Source organism: Mustela nivalis, assembly GCF_964662115.1.
Source record: "Mustela nivalis genome assembly, chromosome: 13".
NCBI classification, from domain to species: Eukaryota; Metazoa; Chordata; class Mammalia; order Carnivora; family Mustelidae; genus Mustela; species Mustela nivalis.
Window position 1 is genome coordinate 71492445 of NC_139032.1, and position 26320 is coordinate 71518764.

Sequence of the window (26320 nt, forward strand, 5' to 3'; positions counted from 1 at the left end):
CCTGGGGCTAGAACTTCAACGTATGAATTTGGGGGCGGGGGGGACACAATTTAACCCATATCAGGTAGATGAATGGTAGTTCTGGTCACAGAGCTGGGCCCAGGAAAGGAGCAGACTAGGGTGTGGGAGAGGAGAAGGGGTGTGTTTCAGTTGTTGTGTTAGGGATGCCTGTGGTTTTGGATCCTCAGGAGGGGCTCAGCAGCTTGGCAGAGACCTGCAAATGTTGTCTTTGGTGAAAATGATACAGTTGGCTCTCAGAAAAGTTGGCTCGTGCTCTGAATATTCACGTATAGGTTTTTCTTTGAGTACTTGTCTGCAGTTCTTCTGGTGACTCTTCCCAGGAGCAGAATTGCTGAGTCATACGGTTGTTGCCTGTTTTCATTGCAAAACTCCCTTGGCTGTAAGTATATTGCATTCTGAGGATATTTAAAAAATGGTTGCATTGTCTGCTTTGGTTTTTCAGTTGATACGCCAAGAACTCTGCCCTAGAGCAGGCCGGCCTTTGCAAGTTGGTGTGTTTGGTGTTTTGGAAAGGGGATCACCATTTATAATTCCTCATCATGCCGTGACAAAATAACTCCCTGTCTAAACCAGGAACTGTCTGACCTTCTTTTTCTAGCACTATTATGTCAAATGAATGAAAAGTCCAGGATAAAAATGTGCAAAAGTTTTCCCAAATTTGTTTTGCGGTGGCCTACCAGAATCATTACCTGTGCAATTAGAACTTTATATGATGACTGTGCAATCTTATTAAGTGAGGTGAGTAGGCACTGTGGTGACCAGGTTCCGGAGTCTCCCGCCAGAACACCTGGGTTTTCATCCTGGCTGTGCCACTTACGGGTTGTGAAATCTGTTTTCTTAATCGTCCCAGTTTCCCCATCTGTAAAATGGGCCAATAATAGTTATGCGTAACTATTTACCATCTGTAAAATGGGGTTAATAATAGTACCTTTATGAGGGTATGAAGTCCTTAGAACAGTGGTGGTGTGAGGTCAGTGCTATAAGAACTTGTTGGAGACAAACTGACATATTGGTTCAGGTAATTACATACCTTAAATTACGATTATAAGTTAATAGTGTGAGTTCTTCTCAAGGAGGATCTTATTGATTTTAGTTTTGACAATGTCTATCACTCTCTGTTAAAAAAATATTTCCCAACACCCTCCAAAATAAAGCATATAAAAGTTATCGAAGGAATCCTCTGGGACAACTACTTAATACTTAATTTCAAATACCTAAAAAGATATTTCAAAATTTGAAAGGAATTTTACTAATGATAAACACAATGTGCTAGAATAATAACAGCCTCCATGTTTTGGCTTTGAACTTAAGATTCAATTCATTCAATATGTATTTCATTCAACAAGTACTTACTCAGCTACTGTGATGTTCCAGACTCAGTAATCGATCAGTGAAGAATAGCAAATAGACATTATCCTCATGAAACGTCCAATGCAGTTGTGGGGAAAGAACTGTTATCATTTATGGTAAGAACGAGGTGAAGAGAGTACAAGAAGTAATTTAAATTAAATTAAATATATGTTAATTTAAATTAAATTAAATATAAATTAAATATTTATATACATAAATATAAATTTAAATTAAATATATGGCAATTTAAATTAAATTAAATATATAGTAAATTAAATTAAATTAAATTAATTAAATATATGGCATTTAGCGGAGTTCCCAACTTTTAGAATGTATGTAATAAATGTTACCTATGATTATTATTCCAATAATGATTATCATTTATCCAGTTTATTCACCATAAAAAAAAAATCCATCATTTAAAGTTGCCTGCCCTCTAGTGAGGACCTTAAGTCATAGCCACACAGACAACTGGGAAAGATTGAGGGGTTTTGGTGTTTCTACTGCTATTTAATGAGCTCTGGCTGGTTCCGCTATCAGGCCCCATAAACCTATAAATTTCTCCAGAGGGCTTCTTTACACAGGCTCAGTGCCAAGTGACCTCACCACCCTCCCTGGGCCCATCTATGACTAGTCAGTGCCTATGAAGTAGCCTGAGGTAGAAGTTCTACCAAATAGGCCTAACCCTTCCGGAGGTGGCAGGCCCAAGTAATCAGGCTTCACATAGAGCAAGACAGAGCCACTGAATCCACAGTCAAAGGAATCGGATGGGAAGTATTTGAACCCCATTGGTGGGAGACCATCGGGACAAAGAATGCCTGCTACTGACCAGGCAGGGGTGCCTCTCATTCCCAAAATATTTCAGCAGCAGCTCTGAGCAAGTCCAAGTGGGTTTTGTGACTATTGCCTTGTTCCTACCTTCCCCGAATATCTTTACCATAACCCTGAGTTAATCCACGTGGTTCCAGTGTCAAAGAGCCTGACCAAAGGCTCTTTGGATATGCTGTCCCATTTCATCCCGACCAGCTTCCTGGGAAACAGGTATTATTACCCCCATTACAGGGGCTCAGAGAGGTTGTGTAACCTACGCAGGGTGCCACAGCTTGATAACTGGAAGGACAGAATTTGCACCCACTTCATTCTGCTTTCGGAGCTGGAGTTCCTTCTCATAAAGTATATCCCATGCGGGGCGCCTGGGTGGCTCAGTGGGTTAAAGCCTCTGCCTTCGGCTCAGGTCATGATCCCAGGGCCCAAGGATTGAGTCCCGCATGGGGCTCTCCGCTCAGTGGGGAGCCTGCTTCTCCCTTTCTCTCTGCCTGGTGCTCTGCCTACTTGTGATCTCTGTCTGTCAAATAAATAAAATCTTTTTTTAAAAAAGTGTATCCCATGATACTGAAACCTGAGTCTAACGGGGGTCTGAGATTAGATACTCCTCCACTATTTATTATTAGCAAAATGCTCTTTTAAAAAACCTAGTTTAAAAAACTTTAATCAGGGACGCCTGGGTGGCTCAGTTGGTTAAGCAGCTGCCTTTGGCTCAGGTCATGATCCCAGGGTCCTGGGATCGAGTCCCACATTGGGCTCCTTGCTCGGCAGGGAGCCTGCTTCTCCCTCTGCCTCTGCCTGCCTCTGTCTGCCTGTGCTTGCTCGCTCTCTCTCCCTCTGTCTCTGACAAATAAATAAAAAATCTTAAAAAAAAAAAGATTTCTAAAAAAAAAAACTTTAATCAGTTTCTCAGATAATGTTCTGTGTGAGCTTTAAAAATAAGATAACATCCAGGGGAGCACCTGGTAGAATACTGTGACTCCATCTCAGGGCTGTGAGTTCCAGCCCCATGTTGGGCGTGGAGCCTCCTTAAAATAAAAAATTGAAATAATAATAATAGTAAGTTAACATCCAGGAACAATTTGATTCCTTGTTCCAAAATCTGTAAATTTTCCTTTAATCAACTCATCCTGAACCTGATCCTTGACTGAAAAGTCGTCCCAGCCTTTTGGGCCCACATTCTTGGGTTTTCTGTTATATAGTGTGATGGCTGCAGTCCGAAGGTGTTTAAGCTAATTTGGGGGCTCTCGATTCTGACTGCACAGTAAGAATCACTTGAGTAACTTCTTATAGTTCCTGACGCCAGGGCTTCATCCCATACCCACTGGATCCAAATCACAGAAGGAAGGGGCGAGGCTTCGCTACTGTGATACTTGCCGGCATGCCATTAAAGCCAAGAACCACGGAGCTATTTCCATAGTGACTTATCAAGCTACCTAGCTTTGGAGAAACCTTTTCCTGTTCACAGTCCTGGCAGATCTGTTTGCAGAGATGCATTTATATGGGAGAGTGGGGTGGGGATGTGGAAGAAGGGATTGGCTTCAGGTCTCAATTTCCCTGCTCTGAGCCCTCTGTCCGATCTCAACATAGGTGTGTCCTCTCTGCTACAGCCTATGAACTTGAGACCCGTTGCAAAGATTTGCGGAAGAAGAGCGAGCCTAATTTCAGAGACTCCCTACAGGGGCTGACCTGTTAATGTCGCCCTATCATGTAACCCAAGCTATGAGTTTTTCCTTAGACTGTGTTTTCCAAGGTTCGTATCTCTGCTCTGCTGTTCCCAAACAACACTGGGTCCCTCTTCCTAGCGTGTGAAATTTGTGCACAGATCCAGATGTGTGCACAGAACGGCAAGGATATTTATGGAAAAACCTACTCATCTCTGCTTTTGTTTCTACCGAAGATTTCAGCTACATCTCTGGCTTCTGGAAGATGACTTTTGGATCCCAGCAGGTTTGGCTGATGACCCCTGGGCTTCCAGAAATCACATGTACTAGTCAAGTGAGAGTTGCTCAATTTGACATCACTTCCCTGTCAAGTGTTGACATTCGATTCTTTGTGACATTATATTTATTTTATTTATTTCTGATATGTGTTTTAATGGGCTGTTTTTGTGTTTGGGTGGATTTGGAGAGGTGATAAGCCCAAGAACACAGAGGCTTTTGAGACCCAGAGCCAGGTTAAACATTTGCTAGAAACTTCCATCTCCTGGAATTTCTCTTTCCATACCTCCTGGGCTGCTTAGTTCTTTCTCAGAATTTCTGGGTGGAGACAGGCCTGGGTGGCCTCCCCACTTCCTCAATGGTGAATCACTAAAGAAAAAGCCTTTTTGGAGTCTCTAGCTTCTGTGCCCCCAGCTTTAGCCCAGCCCATCTAGGAGAGGGGCCATTCCTTTGAATAGTCAAAGGAGAAGCCACTAATGGACACGTGAGGGCTCAGTTGGTTAAGCTTCCGACTCTTGGTTTCGGCTCAGGTCATGATCTCGTGGTCATGATCTCATGCGTCATGAGATCGAGCCGCGCATCAGGCTCCCAGCTCAGCACAGAGTCTGCTTGAGATTCTATCACCTTCCCCCTTCCCCCAACTCATGCTCTCTCTCTCTCTAGCCCAGTGATGGGTATGAAGAAGGGCACATATTGCATGGAGCCCTGGGTGTCATACACAAACAATGAATCATGGAACACTACATCAAAAACTAATGATGTACTGTATGGTGACTAACATAACATAATAAAAATAAATCTTTAAAAAAGAAAGCAGTAATGAAAATGTGATTACAAATATAAACAATATGGGTCTTCAGGCAGTTTGTGAATATGAGGACAGATAACTAAGTCTCTAACCGTCTTGACTTCTTCATGCCTATAGTCTGTAGATGTGAGGAGGCATGGAGTCAGATGGAGAAAGATTTGGGTCCACCCAGAAACTGGGATTTGTATTTTGCTTGAAGTCTAATTGACATATCACTCCTGGGCTGTTTGTTGGCAATAATTACATCCCCAGAAAGTTGACCTCACTTAGGGACCCAAGTGGACAGTGAATCTAAATTAAAGAAATTTCAAGCCATACGTAAATACATCAATACAGAAAACTCCCTTGAAATAAAACAGCTTAAACAGCTTAATATGTTTGTGATGAAGGTGGCACTAGAGAGCCAGGGGGTGGAGGGAGAGGCAGTAAGCAGTGTTCCATAAACAGTGTTTAGTCCAATGGAGAGCTCTGTGGGGAAAGATTAATCTTGACCTCTGTCTCCCATCATACACAAAACCCAATTCCAATTGGATTGTAGGTCCAAATTTTATTTTATTTATTTTTTTTTAGATTTAATTTTTTTTAAAGATTTTATTTATTTATTTGACAGAGAGAAATCACAAGTAGATGGAGAGGCAGGCAGAAAGAGAGAGAGGGAAGCAGGCTCCTTGCTGAGCAGAGAGCCCTATGCGGAACTCAATCCCAGGACCCTGAGATCAAGACCTGAGCCGAAGGCAGCGGCTTAACCCACTGAGCCACCCAGGCGCCCTGTAGGTCCAAATTTTAAAAGACAGTAAGTCTTCTAGAAGAAATAATAGAATAAGTTTTGGGGGAAGGCAAAGATAATTTAAACAAGACAGGAAAAACACTAATCAGGGAGCATATTATTGATAAAATGGAGTGCATTAAAATGAAGAAATCCTTATTTGTTTTTTATTGAAGACATTAAGAGTAAAAATGCAAGGCACAGAATGGACATAGAAATACCAGTCAGTAGATTCCTACCTAAAATATATAAAGAACTACAAACCATTGAGAAAACATAGACATTAATACAGACATAGAAAAAAGACAGGTACTTCAAAAAAATAAGTCAATAAGCATATAGAAAGATGTTTAATCTCCACAACACTGAAGTCAATAACAGGGCCTTTGATAATAGATTTAAAAGGAATGAAATATTCACAATTTTCCTGGTTTCTTCAGGTAGCTCAATACTGTATCTAATGACTGTTAGTTGAATGGACACTTGTTCCTGCCATCATCAAATTGAACTGAATATGAATTTCTCATTGGAACCCATTATGATAATTTCTTCTATCTACAGATTCCATTAAAAAAAATTTTCTTCCTGGATATTAATCCTTCATCTCATTGTTTTATTCTAGCACCCAGTTTCCAAATCATTTCTGCTACTTTCCATTGTTCTCTGTAGGGATTATGCAGTCGGCTAAGCAAAGATTGCTTCCCTGGGACACACAATGCTTGGCGTAGTGCTGGTGTGGTGTTCAAGAGCTTCGAGCCAGTTCTCTATGCCAGCATTGACCTGTCTGTTCAGTATCATCCATTGCTCACTACTTTCTCCTCTCCCAGTTCCGACAGTTCCCTATGTGCATCTTTCCATGGGCAAGTGATGTTTCATATTGATTTCGTGGAGAATCTAGTTGACAGTCATACATACCAACATTGGCCAAAGAGAATTCCAAAGACCAGGTGTACACCATGGCATGGGAGTAATAAAATACTGTTCTTTGGACTGGGAATGTGCAAGCCAGTGTTCCCCAGCTTCTTTCTGTGTTTTAAAATATTGGTTTGATTATTCAGATATGATGAGGCCAATGGAGCAGGAGATGTCTGCCCTTGGAAAGCCAACTAGTACTCACAGTTCTCATGAAGAAGGGCAGGAAGGGATGAGGGAAACCAAGGCAAGTGTCTTTATTGTGGGTTCCACAGGAAGGAGCAGGAGAGGCAGGGAAAACAGGCTGAGGGTCAGCGAGATCAAATACTGGTGATGGGCTCCGCAGCCCAGAACGTGTCCCTAATGCCTTGGACCTGGTTTCCCCTTAGTGGTGATGTCAGGCCTCAGGTTTGGCGTTTCAAAATCTGAGCTGTGGTGGGTTCAGCTCACCTTAGCAGTGAGGGCCCTTCATCCCAACTTTTAAAAACACAACTATGTTTGGTTTTCAGCCCCGAGGAGCAAATGCTGGCTGGTGGGAGATAGTTGGCTTCTGTCCTTGTGACACATGGTGGAAATTCACATGATGGATTTTAAAGTTTTTTAAAATTTTGATTCCAGTGTAGTTAACATACAGTGTCATATTATGTTTCCAGTGTACATTAGAGTGATTCAACACCTCCAGACATCGCCCAGTGTTCATCCTGACAAGGGACTCGTGAATCCATCACTTACTTTACCTCGCCCCCCAACCGCCTCCCTGCTGGTAACCCTCAGTTTGTTCTCGACAGTTAAGAGTCGTTTGCTTGGCTTGTGTGTCTCTCTCCTTTTTTTCCTCTTCTCATTTGTTTCTTAAATTCCACATGAGTGAAATCGTATATTTGTCTTTCTCTGACTTATTTCGCTTAGCATTATACTGCCCAGTTCCATCCATCTTGTTGCAAATGGCAAGATTTCATTCTTTATTTTAAATTTTCCAAATAGTTTTATTTTAATTTATTTTCACATCCTAAGTTTATTTTATTGTCTTTTTCAATGCTCCAAGATTCATTGTTTATGCACCATACCTGGTGTTTCCTACAATACGTGCCCTCCTCCATACCCACCATTGCACTACTGGTATTTACCTCAGAGAGACAGAGGTACTGAAAAGAAGGACCATCTGTACCCCAATGTTCATAGCACCAATGGTCACAATCGCCAAACTGTGGAAAGAGCCAAGATGCCCTTCAACAGATGAGTGGATTTCATTCTTTTTTTATGGCTGAATATAATTATGTTATGTCTGTATGTATATGTGTGTGTGTGTGTGTGTGTGTGTGTGTGTACCAAATCTTCTTTAGCCATTCATCTATTAATAAACACACCATGGATTTTGAACATGATCTTTTCTTTGGCTGTGGGGTGGTAAGGACAGGTGAATTGTGGCTCTGAGTGTAAGAGCCTGATGGAGAAGTGGTGAGGTGGACAGGCTCAGGCTTGGTTTCCATATGACAATCACACTCATAGGTCAGTCCTTTCCTAGCACTAGGAATTGGCTGGCTCTCGGCTAAGCAATCCTATCAGGGTCACTAAGATCCCACATGTTGAAACATCACAATCAAAAGATACGCTTAATGCACTGTGTTTGAAAGACCTGATGTTAAATGAAAGGCTGTATTTTCTACCATGTTTATCCAGTGGAAAATCATTACCATGAATTTGAAGCACAGTGTGTTTTGTTAGAAAAAAATCTCATGCTGTTAAAAGGGTTAGAATCATTTTCCAGTATGATTAGCCAACAAACACAGTAACACACCAGGGATTTTGTCTTTTTTGATCAATCTGCTGGTTTTGTGTCTATAATTTTATCTCACAAGGTGCAACCCAGAGTTACATTTGTTACTTCTGAATTATGCATTTGACATGAGGAATTCTCTTTTCCATCTCAGTGTTTTAATTAGTAGCTAAAGAATCATTTACCAAATAATATTAAGTTGTAAGGATTTAGTCAGACTTGCAGTTTAAGCTGTGGATTTGAGCAGAATCATATTCTTATTAACGTCCATAAATAATTAAATCTTCACTAATAAATAACCTATAGTGCCCTATTTCTGAATGTATATGGGTTATACTCAATAAAGTCTGAAATTTTTATTGCTGCTAGTTTTTAAAATTTCTACAGGCTTCTTGCTTGGAAATTTTCTTTTTCCCTTTCAGTTTTTTCTCTCTCCTAACATCCTGTCGTGATTTTTACTATGACCTTGACTTGAACTCATTTCAGTGATCTTAAAGATTAAAAAGTAATGTGGGGGGCGCCTGGGTGGCTCAGTGGATTAAGCCGCTGCCTTCGGCTCAGGTCATGATCTCGGTGTCCTGGGATCGAGCCCCGCATCGGGCTCTTTGCTCAGCAGGAGCCTGCTTCTCTCTCTCTCTCTGCCTGACTCTCTGCCTACTTGTGATTTCTCTCTCTGTCAAATAAATAAATAAAATCTTTAAAAAAAAAAAAAGTAATGTGGGGTTGTTTTCAAATATTCAGATTTTGAATATATTTTAATCTAAAAACATAAATTAAGAGTTAAAAAGTAGAAAAATTAGAAAATTCTCATGTCTCCAAAAATTAGTTTTCCCTAAATATTTAGAATTGCCAGGGCACCTGGGTGGCTCAGTCAGGTAAGCACCTGACTCATGGTTTCAGTTCAGGTCATAATCTGAGGGTCATGAGATAGAGCCCCACGTTGGGCTCCACGCTCAGGGAGAAGTCTGCCTAAGACTTTCTCTCCCAGGGTGCCTGGGTGGCTCAGTGGGTTAAATCCTCTGCCTTTGGCTTAGGTCATGATCTCAGGATCCTGGGATCGAGCCCTGCATCGGGCTCTCTGCTCAGCAAGGAGCCTATTTCCCTTCCTTTCTCTCTGCCTGCTTCTCTGCCTGCTTGTGATTTCTGTCAAATAAATAAATAGTCTTTAGGAAAAAAAAAAAAAAAGACTCTCTCCCTCTCCCTCTGCTGCTCTGCCTCCATGCATGTAGGCACACCTGCACTGATCTCTCTCTCAAATAAATAAATCTTTAAAAATAAATATTCAAAATTGCCTCAAAAATTAAGGAACAAATATAAAGACATTAGTCAAAAAGGCCAACATCTTTACTTAATTTGTGAAAACAAATAGTTATTTTTATAAAAAAAAATAATAAAGCCACTCCAGTATTCAGTGTCCATCTGAATATATAAAGAAACATAATTAGTATCACATTTTCATGTATTACATCCAGAATATAAAGAAATATATAAAGAAACATAATTAGTATCACATTTTCATGTATTACATCCAGAATATAAAGAAATATATAAAGAAATATAATTAGTATCACATTTTCATGTATTACATCCAGGCCTATAGGTTTATATACAAATTCAAGAATGATATGAATTCTGTACTATTGCAAAACGTTCCTGGGTTGTGCAGTGCAACTGTTGCAAACTCTGCCCTACTTTGTAAGAACCTCGGGAACTGAGAATTGAAATACCAAGAGAAGCAAGATAAAGATTTCTCTACCATGACCGGTCAATGACACTTTGTATTACAAGAATCAGCCCCCTCCAGGCTAAGAGTTGACCATGAAGAATGGATCATTTCTTCTTCTACTCCATTCCTCTCTCACTCTACAGTTAGCACCTGTCTCCCACATCTATGACAGCCCCAATAGGTCTTGGCTGACCTAGTTACTGGTTGCTATGACACAAACTCAAAACCGAGGCTTGGACGGAGAGAAATGTGTTGATTCTCTGATGGTGGTCACATGCGCTCTTTCACTAAGGTTTGTTCTAAAGCATGTCTGTTGGCAAATGTATGCACAGATGGCCTCGGGGCCATTTAACACTGCAGTGAATTCAACCCTACAGTTTTTTCATCTTGATATTAATGCCTCCAGATAATGATAGAATTCTGTAGCTTCTACCCCCCAAATATTGCTTCTCGAAGTTTCATGTTCTAAGAATTACTTAGAAAGAGCTTATTTAAAATGCAGATTCCTGGGTCCCACCCCAGAAATACTGCTTATATAGAATCTGCATTTGCTGGAAGTTTCCAGACCACTCTCTAAGAACCACTGATATCTACCCATCTACAGCAGCACCTCCTCTTTAACTCTGTAGTAACAATTCAGATCCCCTCCCCCTACCATTTTCTCCCAGCTGAGGACTCCTGACTGACACAATGGCCCCAGGAGGGACACCAATGTAGGGATTCTCTTTACCAGCTGCGCATTTCAATCACCTGGAGAACTTTAAAAAAAATTCCTGATGCCCGTGCTTCGCTCCTAGCAATGAAATCCTACTCCGTGGGACTGGCACCCCAGCTACCAGTATAGATCAAAGCAAACCCAGTAGAAAGATCTGCGCAGCCAGAGTCAAAAATGACTGTTCCCATCATTCACTGCCTGCCTTGGTCTTTCTTCCCCTGCCTTAAAGTATTCTAAGGTTCCTTCTGTCCTGGAGCAGAGCCTCCTGGCTGGTATCCTGGGGAAGCAAACAGGCTACAGGTGTGGCACAAAACATCGACCTACCAGTAATGCGGCTGCTCCTGGGCCCACGGGCTCACGCTGTAAGTAGCTTCTCCCAGAGCTCCCTAGACTCGAGCTTGAGTTGAGCTACGTTTGCTTTCTTCTCCAAGACCGTGTGGTCTCTGCTGCCCACTGTAGATGGGGACCCCATTGCACGCAGAAGGAAAACAGGGCCAGGTGGACCAGAAAGCTCAACCCCAAGGTAGGGCTGCTTGGGGAAGGGGTGTCATGTGAGCTGGGGTTGGTGGAAGGCCCATCTGCACCAGCAGCTCTACACGTATTCGGTTCTTTAACCGATGGTCACTGGTGTGCTCTCCATACGGTTATGGGGTGACTCCCCCACTAGTGCACACGTGTTCTAAAAACTAGTTGCATTATCACTGGGAAGGATTTGATCTAAAAACATGAACCTGGATTTGAAATCTGTTGGCATTATTGCTGTGAGTGTTAACGCTGTGTTGGGCTATGAAAAAAAGGAACTGTTTTTTCTCTTAAACATCATTTCAGATGGTGGTTGTTAAATTGTTTTGTGTTTATCACCTTGTGTGATGCAAGTGTGTTGTTGTTGTTTTACATAGATGGTTACTAGCTAAAATAGCAGAAACCTTGCAAAAGCTTGACCAGGAATTGTATGTAGCATAACCTGCCCAAATAAGAACACTCCCAAATGTGTAAAAGCAGCTATCTACCTGACTTCAGGGTTTCAACAATATCGAAATTGGGAATTTCTGTTTACCCAAAGCAACTTGCTGGTCCACTCACTGGGTCGTGTTGTAAGATTTCATGAAAAGTGCTCGTTGAAGTGAAAGTGCTTGCTTGAAGTGAAACTAGGGGCCACTAAGCCTTATCCCACTAGCTTGGTCCTCCACAGCCAATCATCATTCCAGAAGCTTCCTGTTCCTGAGCACCAGACATGGACTGGAAGTGGTTTCCGGGCACAATGAGCTCTGTGGCGTTGCGTCTGTTACCAGAGGTCAGGGAGGATGGTCATCATGGGAGAAAGAGGAAATGGAGCGAGGCAATTCTAGTGTTCTAGTATTTCTAGTATTTCTCAATTCTTGACATGAAATTTTTTTTTTATGTTAAGTGATAATACTACTTTAAAAATCCACAAAGCGGGTGAAAGAACAAGTCGCCAGCTGAAAAAATACTTGAGACATAAAATCAATAAAAGGCTAGCATCCAAAATGGACAAAGAATGCTGAAAAAAATCAGTAAGACTGAACAACCAACAGAAAAATAGAGGAAAAGACTGGAATAGGTGTTTCACGAGAGAAAATCTGAGTAACCAATAAGCGTGGTGAAAGTGCTCAGCATCATTAACCCAAAATGCAAAATAAAATCAAAATATGGTTACACCGCCACTGAGTTGGATTTAATTTGAATGTAGAGGTCTGAGTGTAGTAAGTTGGGGAGTAGGTGGAGTAACGAACTTATTCCTGTCGTACCTAGTAAACCTAGCATTTAATAAACTTCAGCAAATTCATACTTGACTCAAGGCAGGGTCCAGGGACCGGACCTGTTCATGTTCAATAACATGAACATTGACCCCACCTGAGAGCTTGTTAGAACTGCGGAATCACAGACCCACCAAACCGGAATCAGCATCGTAATGCGCTCTGCAGGTGAATTCATGTACACAATAATGTTTAAGAAGCATAGGTCTGTGACTCAGTAATTTCACTCCAAGCCTCCCCCTTAAAGAACCTTGTTCATGACAGCGTTGTCTGTAAACAAAAACTGAGACTAATCCTAGTCCACTGACCGTGGAATGAACAAAGAAATTACAGTGTAGCCCTGGAACTCTAGAGCTGTGTGCTCCATTATAAATTGTAGAGATGCCTGGATGCAAATTGTAGGGGTGCCTGGGTGCAATTATAAATGGAAATTGTTTTCTTAATTCCTCTTCTACTTTGCTATTAGTGTATGGAAATGGATTTCTGTATTTTGTATTCTGCAGTTTTCCCAAATGCTTTTATTTTAGTAGTACTGGTTTTGTTTCTGTTTTGTAGAGTATTTAGGATTTTCTAGTATAATGTCATGTGCAAATCAGGACCGTTTTATTACTTCCTTACCAATTTGGATTTTTGTTTTGTTTTTGGTCTGATTGCTATGGCTAGGGCTTCCAGTACTATATCAAGTAAAAGTGGTAAGACTAGACATTCTTAATTTTTCACCATCGAGTATGCTGTTAACTGTGAGCTTATCATATAAGGCCTTTATTATGTTCAGGTATGTTCCCTCTGAACCCACTTTGCTGAGAGTTTTTATCATAAACAAATGTAGAAAAAGCCTTTGATAAAATTTAACCTCTATAGAAATGATTGTAGGATTTCTAATTCTTTTTTCTTTCTGCTGTTTAACTTGGGGACTTTCCATTACCCTGCCTTCTAGAACACTGATTTGTTTCTCTACATCCACTAACGTGTTGTTTCCCTCTAATGTATTTTTCAGTTCAGTTATTGTATTCTTTAGTGCTGATTGGTTCTTTTTAAATACTTTTTAAAAATTTTTGTTGAAATTCTCATGGAATTCCTCCACTGTTCAGTCTAGCAAAAGTTTCTAGGATCATTCCTTTAAGCTCTTTCTCAGGCGTATTGCTTACCTGTTTCATTTAGTTTTTTTTCTGAGGTTTTGTTTTGTTCTTTCTTCTGGAGCTTATTTCTCTATCTCCTCATTTTGCTTGACTTTCTGTGTTTGTTTTTATGAATTAGGCAGAACAGCTACTTCTCCTATCCTTGAAGAAGTGTATGGCCATCCCCTGCGTAGACTGTGTGTGTCTGATGACGTTCGCTGGAGCTGTGGCCAGAGTGGGTTGAGCGTCCTAGGGTTCATCCTAGGAATTTTATCCTCCTATCATTAATGTGGTATATCACACTGATTTGCAGAGCCATCTTTGAATCCCTGGAATAAATGTCATTTGATAATGGTGAAGGATTCTTTTAATGTATTGTTGAATGTGGCTTGATAATATTTTGTTGAGAATTTTTGCATGCATGTCCATCAGGGATATTGGTTGGTCTGTAGTTTTGTTTTTGTTTTCTTTTGGTATGGTCTTTGTTTTTGTAACGAGGGTAACGCTGGCATTGTAGAATATATTTGGAAGTTCTTCCTTGTGTGTGTGTGTGTGTGTGTGTTTTCTCAATACTTACTCTTCCCAAACTATTAATTCTTTTGTAAATGTTTGGTAGAATTGACCAGTGAATCCATTTGGTCCTGGATTTAGATCAGTTGAGAGGTTTTGATTACAATTTGATTGGATTACAATTTTGTTACTCCTCATCAGTCTGTTCAGATTTTCTATTTCTTCCTGGTAGTGTTTGAAAAGACTGTTTTTAAGAATTTGTCCATTTTTTCTGGTTTGTCTAATTTGTTGGAATATTTTTTATAAGTCTCTTATAAACCTTTTGTTTCTATGGGATCAGTTATTTCTCCATTTCTGATTTTGAATTATTTTTCTTGATAAAGGCTTTATCAATTTTCTTTATCTTTTCAAAGAACAGGCTCTTGGTTTTGTTGACCTTTCTATTTTCTTTTTTGTTTGTTTCCATTTATTTTTATGCTGATCTTTATTTCCTTCTAACTTGAAGCTTTAATCTTTTTCTGAGATAGGCCTGTATCACTATAAATTTCCCTCTTAGAACTTGCACCGTGCCCCCCGACCAAAATTTTGGACTCACTTTTATTTGCTACAAGGAATGATTTTTGTTGTTAATTTCTCTTTGACTTCTAAATTGATCTATTGATTAGCAGCATTTCGTTTGGCCTCCATATGTTTGGGGGTTTTTTTCCTTTTTTTTTTTTTCTTTTTTTTCTTGTAATTGATTTCTAGTTCCATACCGTTGTGAACAGAATAAAAGCTTGGTGATATTTCAGTCTTGTTAAATTTTTGAGACTTGGTTTGTGGCCTAACATGTGATCTATCCCAGAGAGTGTTCAATGTGCCCTTGAAAAACATGTGTATGCCATTTTATGGGATAAAATGTCCTATATACATCTGTTAAGTCCATCTGGTCTAATGTGTCCTTCAAAGACACTGTTTCCCTATTGATTCCCTGCCCTGTCCCCCGCCCTGCCTGGATGATATATCCATCCACTGATATGAGTGGGATGTTAAAGTCCCTTATTACTGTATTACTGTTGGTCTCTCTCCTTTTGTCTATTAATGTTTGCTTTATGTATTTAGGTGTTGCAGTGTTGAGTACATTGATACTTAAAACATTATCCTCCTGTTGGATTGATGCCTTTATCATGTAATGCCCTTTGTCTCTTGTTACAGTCTGTTTTATCTTTTTTATTATTATTATTTTTTTACAGTCTCTGTTTTAAAGTCTTTTTTTCTGATGTAAGTATTGCTACCCTGTTTTTTTTTTTTCTTTCCTTTTCATGGAGTATCTTTTTCCATCTCTCCTTTCAATCTGTGTCTTTAATTCTGAAATGAATTTTTTTAAGGCAACATACAGATGGATCTTTTGTTTTTTTAATTTATCCTATCTATGTCTTTTGACTAGCATTTACCATTCACAGTTAATTAGTGACAGGTATATAATTCCATTTCGTTAATTGTTTTATGGTGGTTTTTGTAGTTCTTCTTGCTCCCTTTTCCTTGTGAATGATGACTTTCTTTAATGTTATGGTTGGCTTTCCTTTCTTTATTATTTGTGTATCTATTACAGGGTTCAGGTTTGCAGTTACCATGAAGTTCATATATAACATCCTTAAGTAATTGACAGTCTACATAAAGTTGGTCACTGAAGTTGAAACACGTTCTAAAAGAACTTCACTTTTACCCCCCCCCATTTTGTGCATATGTTGCCATATTTTACCTCTTTTTTGTGATTCCCCTTAACTAACTTTTAAACATCTAATTGTACCGGTTTTAAAAAAAATAGTAAATATACAGCATTTTATTAGTTTCAGGTGTACGATATACTGAGTCAACAGTGCTATACATTCCTTTGTGCTCTTCATAAGTGCACTTTTAATCCCCTTCACCTATTGCGTCCATCACCTCCCCAACCCCCGTCCCCCCGAGCCTGCACCTCCCTTCTGGTAACCATCTGTTTTCTATAGTTAAAAAATCTATTTTTTTTTCTTTGTTCATTTGTTTTGTTTCTTAAATTCCACAGCAGTGAAATCATATGGTATTTGTCTTTTTCTAACTTGTATAGCATTATACTACCTAGATCCATCCATGTTATTGGAAATGGTAAGATTTCATTCTGTATCACTGAGTAGTATTTGTGTGTGTGTGTGCACGTGCCACGTGTTTATCATTTACCAATGGATACCTCAGTTGCTTTTATATTTTGGCTGTTACAAATAATGCTGCTATGAACATAGGGGTGCATGTATCTTTTCAAATTATTTTTGTATTCTTTGGAGAAATACCCAGTACTTGCTAGTGGGATTGCTGGTTCATAGAGTAATTTAATTTTTTGAGGAACCTCCATACTGTCTTCCACAGTGGCTGTACCAGTATGCATTCCTACCAACAGTGCATGAGCATTACTTTTCATCCACATCCTCACTAACACTTGCTGCTTCTTGTGTTTTTTGATTTTTAGCCATTCTGACAGGTGTGAAGTGATACCTCATTGTGGTTTTGACTTACATATCCCTGATGATGAGTGATGTTGAGCATCTTTTCATGTGTCTGTTGGCCATCTGTATGTCTTTGGAAAAAATGTCTGCCCATGTCTGCTGCCCACTCCTTAAATGGATTTTTTCTTTTCTTTTTTTTTCTTTTTTTTTTTTTTTTTTTTTTTTGGTGTTTAGTTGTCTCAGTTCTTTATATATTTTGGATACTAACCCTTTATCAGATAGGTCATTTGCAAATATCTTCTACCATTCTCTACGTTGTCTTCTTGTTGTTTTGTTTTGCTGTGTAGAAAAAATATATGTGTATTTTTATTTTGATGTAGTCCCAATAGTTTATTTTTGCTTCTGCTCTCCTTGCCTCAGAAGACCTATCTACAAAAAAAAAAAAAAAAAGTTCTGGCTGATGCCAGAGATATTACCATCTGTGCTCTCTTTTAGGAGTTTTATGGTTTCAGGACTCACATTTAGGTCTTTAATCCATTTAGAGTTTATTTATGCGTACAGTATAAGTGGTCCAATCCCATTCTTTCGTGTGTAACTGTTCAGTTTTCCTAATATAATTTGTTTTAAAAAACGTCCTTTTCCTCATTGCATATTCTTGCCTTTTCTGTCAAAGACTGACCATATAATCATGGGTTCACTACTGGGCTCTCTTTTCTGTCACATTGATTTATGTGTCACATTGATTTTTGTGCCAGTACTGTTGTGATTATTATAGCTTCATAGTATATCATGAAATCTGGGAATATGATACCTCCAGTTCTTTAAGATTGCTTTGATTATTTGGGGTCTTTTTGTGGTTCCCTACAAATTCCAGGATTATTTTTTCCAGTTCTGTGAAAAATACTATTGGTATTTTGATTAGGAATGTATTTTTAGAAGAGTGTGGATATTTTGACAATACTGTCCATTCCTGAGCATGGAATATCTTTCCATTTATTTGTATCATCTTCCGTTCAGTGTTTTATAGTTTTCAGAGTACAGGTCTTTTACCTCCTTTTGGGGGCCTATTCCTAGGTATTTAATTCTTTGGGTGCAATTATAAATGGGATTGTTTTCTTCTAACTCATTACTAATGTACAGAAATGAAACTGATTTCTGTATATTGATTTTGGGGGGGCTATCCTATGACCTTACTGAATTAGTTTATTGGTTCTAATCCTCTTTTGGTGGAGTCTCTAGGGTTTTTGATATATAATATCATGTCATCTGCAAATAGTGAAAGTTTAACTTTTTCCTTACTATTTTATTTTGTATTTCTTGTCTAATGGCTGTGGTTAAGATTTCCAGTTCTCTGTTGAATAAAAGTGGTGAAATATACATCCTTGTCCTGTTCCTGACTTTAAGGGAAAGCTCAGGTTTTCACCATGGATGTTCACTGTGGGTTCACAATGATGTTCACTGTGGGTTTTTCATATAAGGCCTTTATTTATTTTTTTTAAATCTTTTTTTTTTTTTAAGATTTTATTTATTTATTTGACAGAGAGAGATCACAGTAGACAGAGACGCAGGCAGAGAGAGAGAGAGGGAAGCAGGCTCCCTGCTGAGCAGAGAGCCCGATGCGGGACTCGATTCCAGGACCCTGAGATCATGACCTGAGCTGAAGGCAGTGGCTTAACCCACTGAGCCACCCAGGCGCCCCATAAGGCCTTTATTATATTGAAATATGTTCCATCTAAATGTATTTTGTTGAAAGTTTATATCATGAGAAGATATTGAAATTGTCAAATGCTTTTTCTGCATCTATTGAACTCATGAGTTTTATCCTTATTGATGTGATATACCATGGTGGTTAATTTGCTAATATTGAACTACACTTGCATTCCAGAAGTAAATCTCACCTGACCATATTGAGTGATTTTTTTTAATGTTTTGGATTTTTTTGTTAATATTTTATTAAGAATATTTGTATCTATGTTCATCAGAGATATTGGCCTATAACTCTGTTTTTGGAGTTTGTGTATATCTGGTTTTGGAGTGTGTATATCTTTATCAGGGTAATACTGGCCTCATTGAATGGATTTGGAAGTTTTCCTTCCTTTCCTGTTTTTTGGAATTGTTTGAGAAGAATAGGTATTACCTCTCCTTTAAATGTTAGGTAGAGGGGCACCTGGGTGGCTCAGTGGTTAAGCCTTTGCCTTTGGCTCAGGTCATGATCTCAGGGTTTTGGGATCGAGCCCCACATCGGGCTCTCTGCTCCACAGGGAGCCTGCTTCCCCGCTCTCCCTCTCTGCCTGCCTCTCTGGCTAGTTGTGATCTCTGTCTGTCAAATACATAAACAAAATCTTCATAAATAAATAAATAAATAAATAAATTTTAGGTAGAATTTACCTGTGAGCCATCTGGTCCTAGACTTTTGTTTTTTGGTAATTTTTTGATTACTGATTCATTGCTGGTAATTGGTTTCTCCTGGTATTCTATTTCTTCGTGATTAAGTTTTGGGAGGTTACATGCATCTAGGAATTTATCCATTTCTCCTAGGCTGTCCAATTTCTTGGCATATAGTTTTTCATAATACCCTTTCATAATCCTTTGTATTTGTGTGGTATTGGTGGTTCTTCTCTTTCATGGTTGATTTTTGAGTCTGTTTTATTCCTTTTTTTTTTTTTTTAATGTATGTGTCTAAAGGTTCATCAATTTTTTTTTCATTCAATTTAACTGTTTCAAAGAAACAGTTCCTGGCTTCATTGATTCATATATATGAATCTCCTTTATTTCTGTTCTAATCTTTCTTATTTCCTTCCTTCTACTAGTTTTGGGTTTTGTTTGTTCTTCTTTTTCTAGGTCCTTTTAGACATAGGGTTAGGTTATTTGAGATTTTTCTTCTTGATGTAGGCCTGTATTGTTATAAACATCCCTCTTAGAACTGCTTTTGTGGCATCCCAAAGATTTTAGACCATTGTGTTCTCATTTTCCTTTGTCTCCATATATTTATTTCCCCCTTTGATTTCTTGGTCCGTTCATTGTTTAGTAGCATGTTATTTAGTTTTCATGTATTTGTGTATTTCTCAGATTTTTTCTTATTAATTTCTGGTTTCATAGCATTGTGGTTAGAAGTTGATCTTTGAAAATTTGTTGAGACTTTCTTTGTTGCCTAATATGTGTTCTACTCTGATGAATGTTCCATGTGCACTTGACAAGAATGTATATTCTGACATTTTGGGAAGGAATGTTCTGAATTGGTTTGCTCCGTCTGGTCCAATGTATCATTCAGAGCCACTGCCTCTTGTTGACTTTCTGTTTGGATGTGACCTATCCATTGATGTAAGTGAGGTATTAAAGTCCCCTATCATTACTGTATAACTATTAATTTACTTCCTTTATGTTATTAGGCTGCTTTTACACATCTGAGTGTTCCCATGTTAGATGCATAAATGTTTACATTTTTATAAATATTTATATTTTCTTGTTGGATCATTCCCTTTATGATTATATAGTGTCCTTTTTTATTTTAAAGTCTATTTTGTCCAATGTAAGTCTTGCTATCCTGTTTCTCTTTTCACCTCCATTTGCATGATAAATGATTTTCCATCCCTTTACTTTGTCTGCACGTGTCTTTAGAACTCTTGCAAGCAGCAAGTAGATGGCTCTTTTGATTGGAGCATTTACTCCATTTATATTCAAAGTAATTATTCATAGGTATGTAATTATTACTATTTTGCTTTTTGTTTTATAGTTGTTCTTGTAGTTCTTTTTTGTTCCTTTCTCTCTTTTCATGATTTACTGGCTTTGTTTAGTGATATACTTGATTCCTTTCTGTTTATTTTTTTGGGTATTTATCTACTGGCTTTTGATTTGTAATAACCATTAGGTTTGTATATAACATCTTATGTGTATAGAAGTCTTTATTAAGTTGATATTTGCTGACATTTGAAATCATGCTTGACTCCTTTTCTCCTTCCCACATTTTTAGGTATATGATGTAATAATTTATATCCTTTGCTTTTGCCAATCCCTTGACTAATTTTTTTTTTTTTTTGGTATATTTATTTTTAATGCTTCTCTGCTTCGTACTTTTCTTCCTCCAACTTATGGTCTTGCTTTTCCCATTAAAGAATCCCTTTTAACACTTCTTGTAAGGCTGGTTTAGTGGTGGTCATGAATTCCTTAAAGAGTTCCCAAACAAGTTAATCTCTCCTCCTCCTAATTATCAAGTTAACGATAACCTTGTTGAATAGAGTATTCTTGGCCGTATGTTTTTCTTCCACTTTCTTCAGGCCTACAAAGTTTCTGCTGAAAAATTACCTGTTATCCATATAGGGATTCCCTTGTATATAACTGGCTGCTTAAAGCTCCTCCAGAACCTTCCAATGCACTGGCAGAATTAGGAGCATTGCCCTTAATCTGGTCAAATCTGCCCTACCCTTGTTTCCTCCCAATCCCTTTCAAAGGATCTGCTGGAATCTCGATCAAGAGCCCTCCTTGTATCCTCAACAGTATTCTTAGAACATTTCTCCTTCTTTAACTAAAATTTTGTAAGGGTTTTTCTTCCCTAATCTTTTATATTCCACATACCCTGAGTCAGGGGGTGATTGGATTTTGTGCTTGCCTTGCAGTGCCCTTCATAAACCACTTTCTGCAAAATTTCCCATACTTCGGGAACTCATTCACTTCATGAGACCAACTTCTTACCCTCTTTATTTCTGCCTTCTGCTGTCTGCCAACCCCCTCATTCAGTGAAGATAGTTCACCTCCTACGTTTCTTATTCCTGTTCTCATTTTCTTTCTCAGCAGCTATGTAATCACCTGGTCTCTGATCGTTGACCTGCTGAGTTCCAACCGTTTTCCTCTATGCCACCTCTCTACCCATTCATGGTCATTACTCCTTATCTTCTCTGGAATCTGTATTACCTCTAAAATCCTGCCCGGCTCCCCATCTCCCATCTGTTCCTTTATGTGCTCAATCACTCCTACTGCCACTTTTTTTTTTTTTTATCTTGTTAAGACCTCTGATCTCCAGACTCCCTCACTTTGTTCATCTCCACCAGGCTTCTCCTAGCTTTGCTTTTCCATTTATCCAATCATGATTATTTCTGAAAATACAGTCTACTCATTTGCGTCCTCCCTCTATTGGACCCACCTCCTACAACACTGTGCCGCTTGCATTTTGACTCTCCACCTGCTGCTCCACCTCTCCTCCAACTGCTCAGAAGCAGCTGAATGGCTGGAGAAACACAGAACAGGGTTTTGAAATCCTAACAAACTTCTCATGGACACTCAACCCTGCCTAGAAACCATGGTTTACTTCCCCATTTTGACGATTCCTGTTTCATACTTTCTCCTTTAAAGTTGCCTGCTTGCTTTCCTCCTACTTTCATCTTGGAATGGTCATCTGATGTTTTTTTTCCCTATCTTTTTATCCCAAGCCCACAATTCTGTTTATATTTGCACGCATTTTTACTCATGGATTTACCTCTGGGCTCTCTATTCCATTCCATTGATCTATGTATCTGTTTTTTATGCTAATATCCTACTGTTTTATTCACTATAGAATAGTAATAGTTTGAAATCAGGAAGTGTGATGCCCCCATCTTTGGTTTTCTTTCTCAAAATTGTTTTGTCTCTTCTGTGGGTCCATAAAAGTTTTAGGATTTTTCTATTTCTGTGAAAAAGGACATTGGAATTTTGATGAGGATTGCAATGAGTCTGTAGATTGCTTGGATGTTTCAAACATTTTAAGAATCTTCTTCCAATCCATGAGCACAGAATATCTTTTCACTTAATTGTGTCATCTTCCTTTTTTTTGTTTGAAACAAAAAGGTCTTAGAGTCTTAGAGTCTTCAGCATATGTATCTTTCACTTCCTTGGTTAAATTATTGCTAAGTAGGGGCGCCTGGGTGGCTCAGTGGTTAAGCCGCTGCCTTTGGCTCAGGTCATGATCTCAGGGTCCTGGGATCGAGTCCCGCATCGGGCTCTCTGCTCAGCAGGGAGCCTGCTTCCTCCTCTCTCTCTCTGCCTGCCTCTCTGCCTACTTGTGATCTCTCTCTGTCAAATAAATAAATAAAATCTTTAAAAAAAAATTATTGCTAAGTAGTTTGTTCTTTTCAATGCAATTGTAAATGAGACTTTTTTGTTTCTAACTAACTGAGCCACCCAGGCACCCAAGACTTTTTTTGTTTTTAATTTTGCTTTCTATAACCTGACAGTTCACTTGTATAGAAACAAAGATTTCTATATACCAATTTTTGTGTCTTATAGCTTAATTCATTTATTCTAATGGTTTTTTTTTTTTTTTTTTTTTGGTGAAATCTTTAGAGTACACACACACACACACACACACACACTTATAGTGGCAGTTTTAGTTCCTTTCAAATTTGTATGCTTCTTATTTCTATTTCTTGCCTAATTTCTTTGACTAGGACAGTCAATGCTATGTTGAATAAAAACGGTGAGAGTGGGCAATCCTGTCTTGTTTCTGATCTTGGTTAAAAGCTTTCAACTTTTCCTCATTGAGTATAATGTCAGGCACAAGCTTATCATATATGGCCTTTATTATGTTGAGGTATGTTCCCTTTATACCTACTCTGAGAGTTTTTATAAGTGGATGTTAAATTTTGTCATGCTTTCTGACATCTATTGGTATAATCATGTAATGTTTCTCCTTCATTTTATTAATGTAGTGTACAACGTTAATTGATCTTTCTGGACTCTGAACCTGGGATTTATCCCTGGAATCCCACTGGTCATGGTATATGATCCTTTAATTTTTTTTGTTTTAATATGTTATTTATTTGACAGTGAGAGACACAGCAAAAGAGGACACACAGCAGGGGAAGTGGGAGAGGGAGAAAAAGGCTTCCTGCTGAGCAAGGAACCTGAGGTGGGGCTTGATCCCAGGACCCTGGGATCGTGACCTGAGCTGAAGGCAGACACTTAATGACTGAGTCACCCAGGTGCCCTATGATCCTTTGATTTGTCGTATATGATCCTTTAATTGTATTTTTGAAATCAGTTTACTAATACTTAAGGTTTTTGCATCTGTGTTCATGAGGGATATTGGCCTAGTATTTACTCTCTCTCTCTTTTTTTTTGGCAATGTACTTGTCTTGGTTTTAGCATCAGGGTAATGCTACCCTTAAAAAAGAAGTTTGGAAGTATTTTCTTTTTCTTTCTTTCTTTTTTTTTTTTTTTTCCCCTGAAGAGTTTTAGAAGGATAAGTATTCAAATGTTTGACAGAATTCACTGGTGAAGCTTTCGGGGCATGTAGCATTTTATTTGTTGTTGAGAGATTTGCGATTGATTACTCCTTACTAGCAATTAGTCTGTTCAGATTTTCTATTTCTTCATGATTTAGTTTTGGAAGGTTGTATGTTTCTAGGAACTTACCCATTTCTTCGGGAACTCATTCACTTCATGTACATGTATATGTACATTGTCCAACTTGTTGGCATATGTTAACAATAGCTGCTTAAGATCTTTTGTATTTCTGTTATCAGTTGTAACATCTTTCATTTCTTTTTCAAGTCTCCTCTCTTTTTTTGTCCTTGAGTTCATCTAAAGGTTTGTCTATCTTGTTTACCTTTTCAAAGAACCAGTTCTTGGTTTCATTGATCTGTTCTATTGTCTTTGTAGTTTCTGTTTCATTTGTTTGGGCTCTGATATTTGTTATTCCTTCTAAGTTTTAGGCTTCTTTTTTTTTTTTTCCTTTCCCCCACTTCATTGAAGCATTTGTTTGTTGAAGTGTAGATGACACACAGTTACATTAATTTCAAGTGTACAGCATCATATATAGCTCGACAACTATATGTTATGTTGAGCTCACCAAAAGTCTAGCTACTGTGTGTCACCGTACAGCATTATTACAGTACCATTGACTCTATCCCCATGCTGTATCTTTTATTCCCAGGATTTATTCATGTTTATAACTGGTGGCCTGTATCTCCCTCTTCACTCACTTTTGTGCATCCTTCCCCCACCCCCAACTCCCTCACCTCTGGCAATCACTGATTTGTTTAGTATTTATGGCTTTGTTTCTGCTTTTTGGCTTCTCATTTTTCCAGATTCTACATAAAAGTGAAATGATACAGTATTTGTCTTTCTCTGACCTATTTCACTTAGCATAATACCCTCTAGGTTGGTCCATGTTGCAAATGGCAAGACTGCTCCTTTTTTTTTTTTTATGGCTGAGTAAGCTATTTTGTGTATGTATACATGTATGTATATGTATATATATCACATGTATTCATGGTGAGCCACATGTTGTATAACCATTACACACACACACACACACACACACACACACACACGATCTTGTTTTCTTTATCCATTCATCTATTGATGGACACTTGGGTTGTCTCCCCATCTTGGCTGTTGTAATTATTCAAAAAACATGAGGAGCTTCTATCTTTTCAAATTAGTTTTTTGGGGTAAATATCCAGTAGTGGAATTATTGGGTTGTATGCTATTTCTATTTTTTATCTTTTTGAGGAGATTCCATACTGTTTTCCACAGTGACAATACCAATTTACACTTTCACCAACAGTGCATAAAGGTTCCCTCTTCTCCATCGCCTCACCAACACTTGCTATCTCTTGTCTTTGGTATTATAGCCATTGTGACAGGTTTAACATGATATATCTCATTGTTGTTTTGATTTGCATTTCCCTGATGATGAATAATGAGTATCTTTTCATGTTTCTCTTGGCTATCTATATATCTTCTTTGGCAAAATGTCTATTCAGATTCCCTGCTTTTTTTTTTTTTTTTTTTAAATACAATGAATGCTGGAACACTGAAAAGAAATATAAAATAAAATGGGGGAAAAAAGATTTTATTTTAGAGAGCAGGGTGATGGGCAGAGGCAGAGGGAGAATCTCCAACAGACTCCATACTGAGCACAGAGTCCAACATGGGGCTTGATCTCAGAATGCTGAGATCCTGACCTGAGCTGAAATCAAGAGTTGGATGCTCAACTGAGCCACCCAGGTGTCCTTCTCTGCCCATTGTTTAAATCAGATTTTTTCAGTGTTGTATAAATACTTTATATTTTGGATATTAACCCCTTATCAGATCACTTGAAAGTATCTTCTATGTAGTAGGTTGCCCTTCCATTTTGTTGGTTTTCTTTGCTGTGTAATCCCAATGGTTTGGTATAATCCTAAAAGTTCATTTTTGCTTTTGTTTCCTTTGACTGAGAATGACTATCTAGAAAAATGTTGTGATGGCCAATATCAAATTACTACCAATGGTCTAGTTTCATGTTTTCAGGTCTCACATTGATTTTTGTGCATAGTGTAAAAGGTGGGTTAGTTTCTTTTATGTGTAGCTGTCCAGTTTTCCTAGCACCATTTATGAAGAGACTGTTTCTTCCTCCTTGTATATTCTTGCCCCCCTTTGTTGTGGGTTAATTGACCATGTAAGTGTGGGTTTATTTCTAGGCTCTCTATTCTGTTGCATTGATCTATGAGTTGATTTTCGTGTGGGCTCCATACTGTTTTATTAGAGTTTTGTAGGATATGTTGAGATCTGTGATTGTACTACTAATCGCTTTGTTTTTCTTAAGAGTGTTTTGGCTAATCAGCATCTTTTATGGTTCCATTCAAATTTTAGTATTTTTTTCTG

At 38.5% G+C, this 26320-nt stretch overlaps 1 long non-coding RNA gene across 3 annotated transcripts in view; it reads left to right on the top strand.

Annotated features, from left to right (window-relative positions):
• The window catches only part of LOC309847091, a 55954-nt gene that overhangs the window by 19185 nt on the left and 10449 nt on the right, over nt 1-26320 (top strand). For all 3 annotated transcript variants that reach the window (XR_014302292.1, XR_014302293.1, XR_014302294.1), the window contains one exon: nt 4097-4194. This is a non-coding gene — a long non-coding RNA (uncharacterized lncRNA). The remainder of the gene's footprint in view (nt 1-4096; nt 4195-26320) is intronic.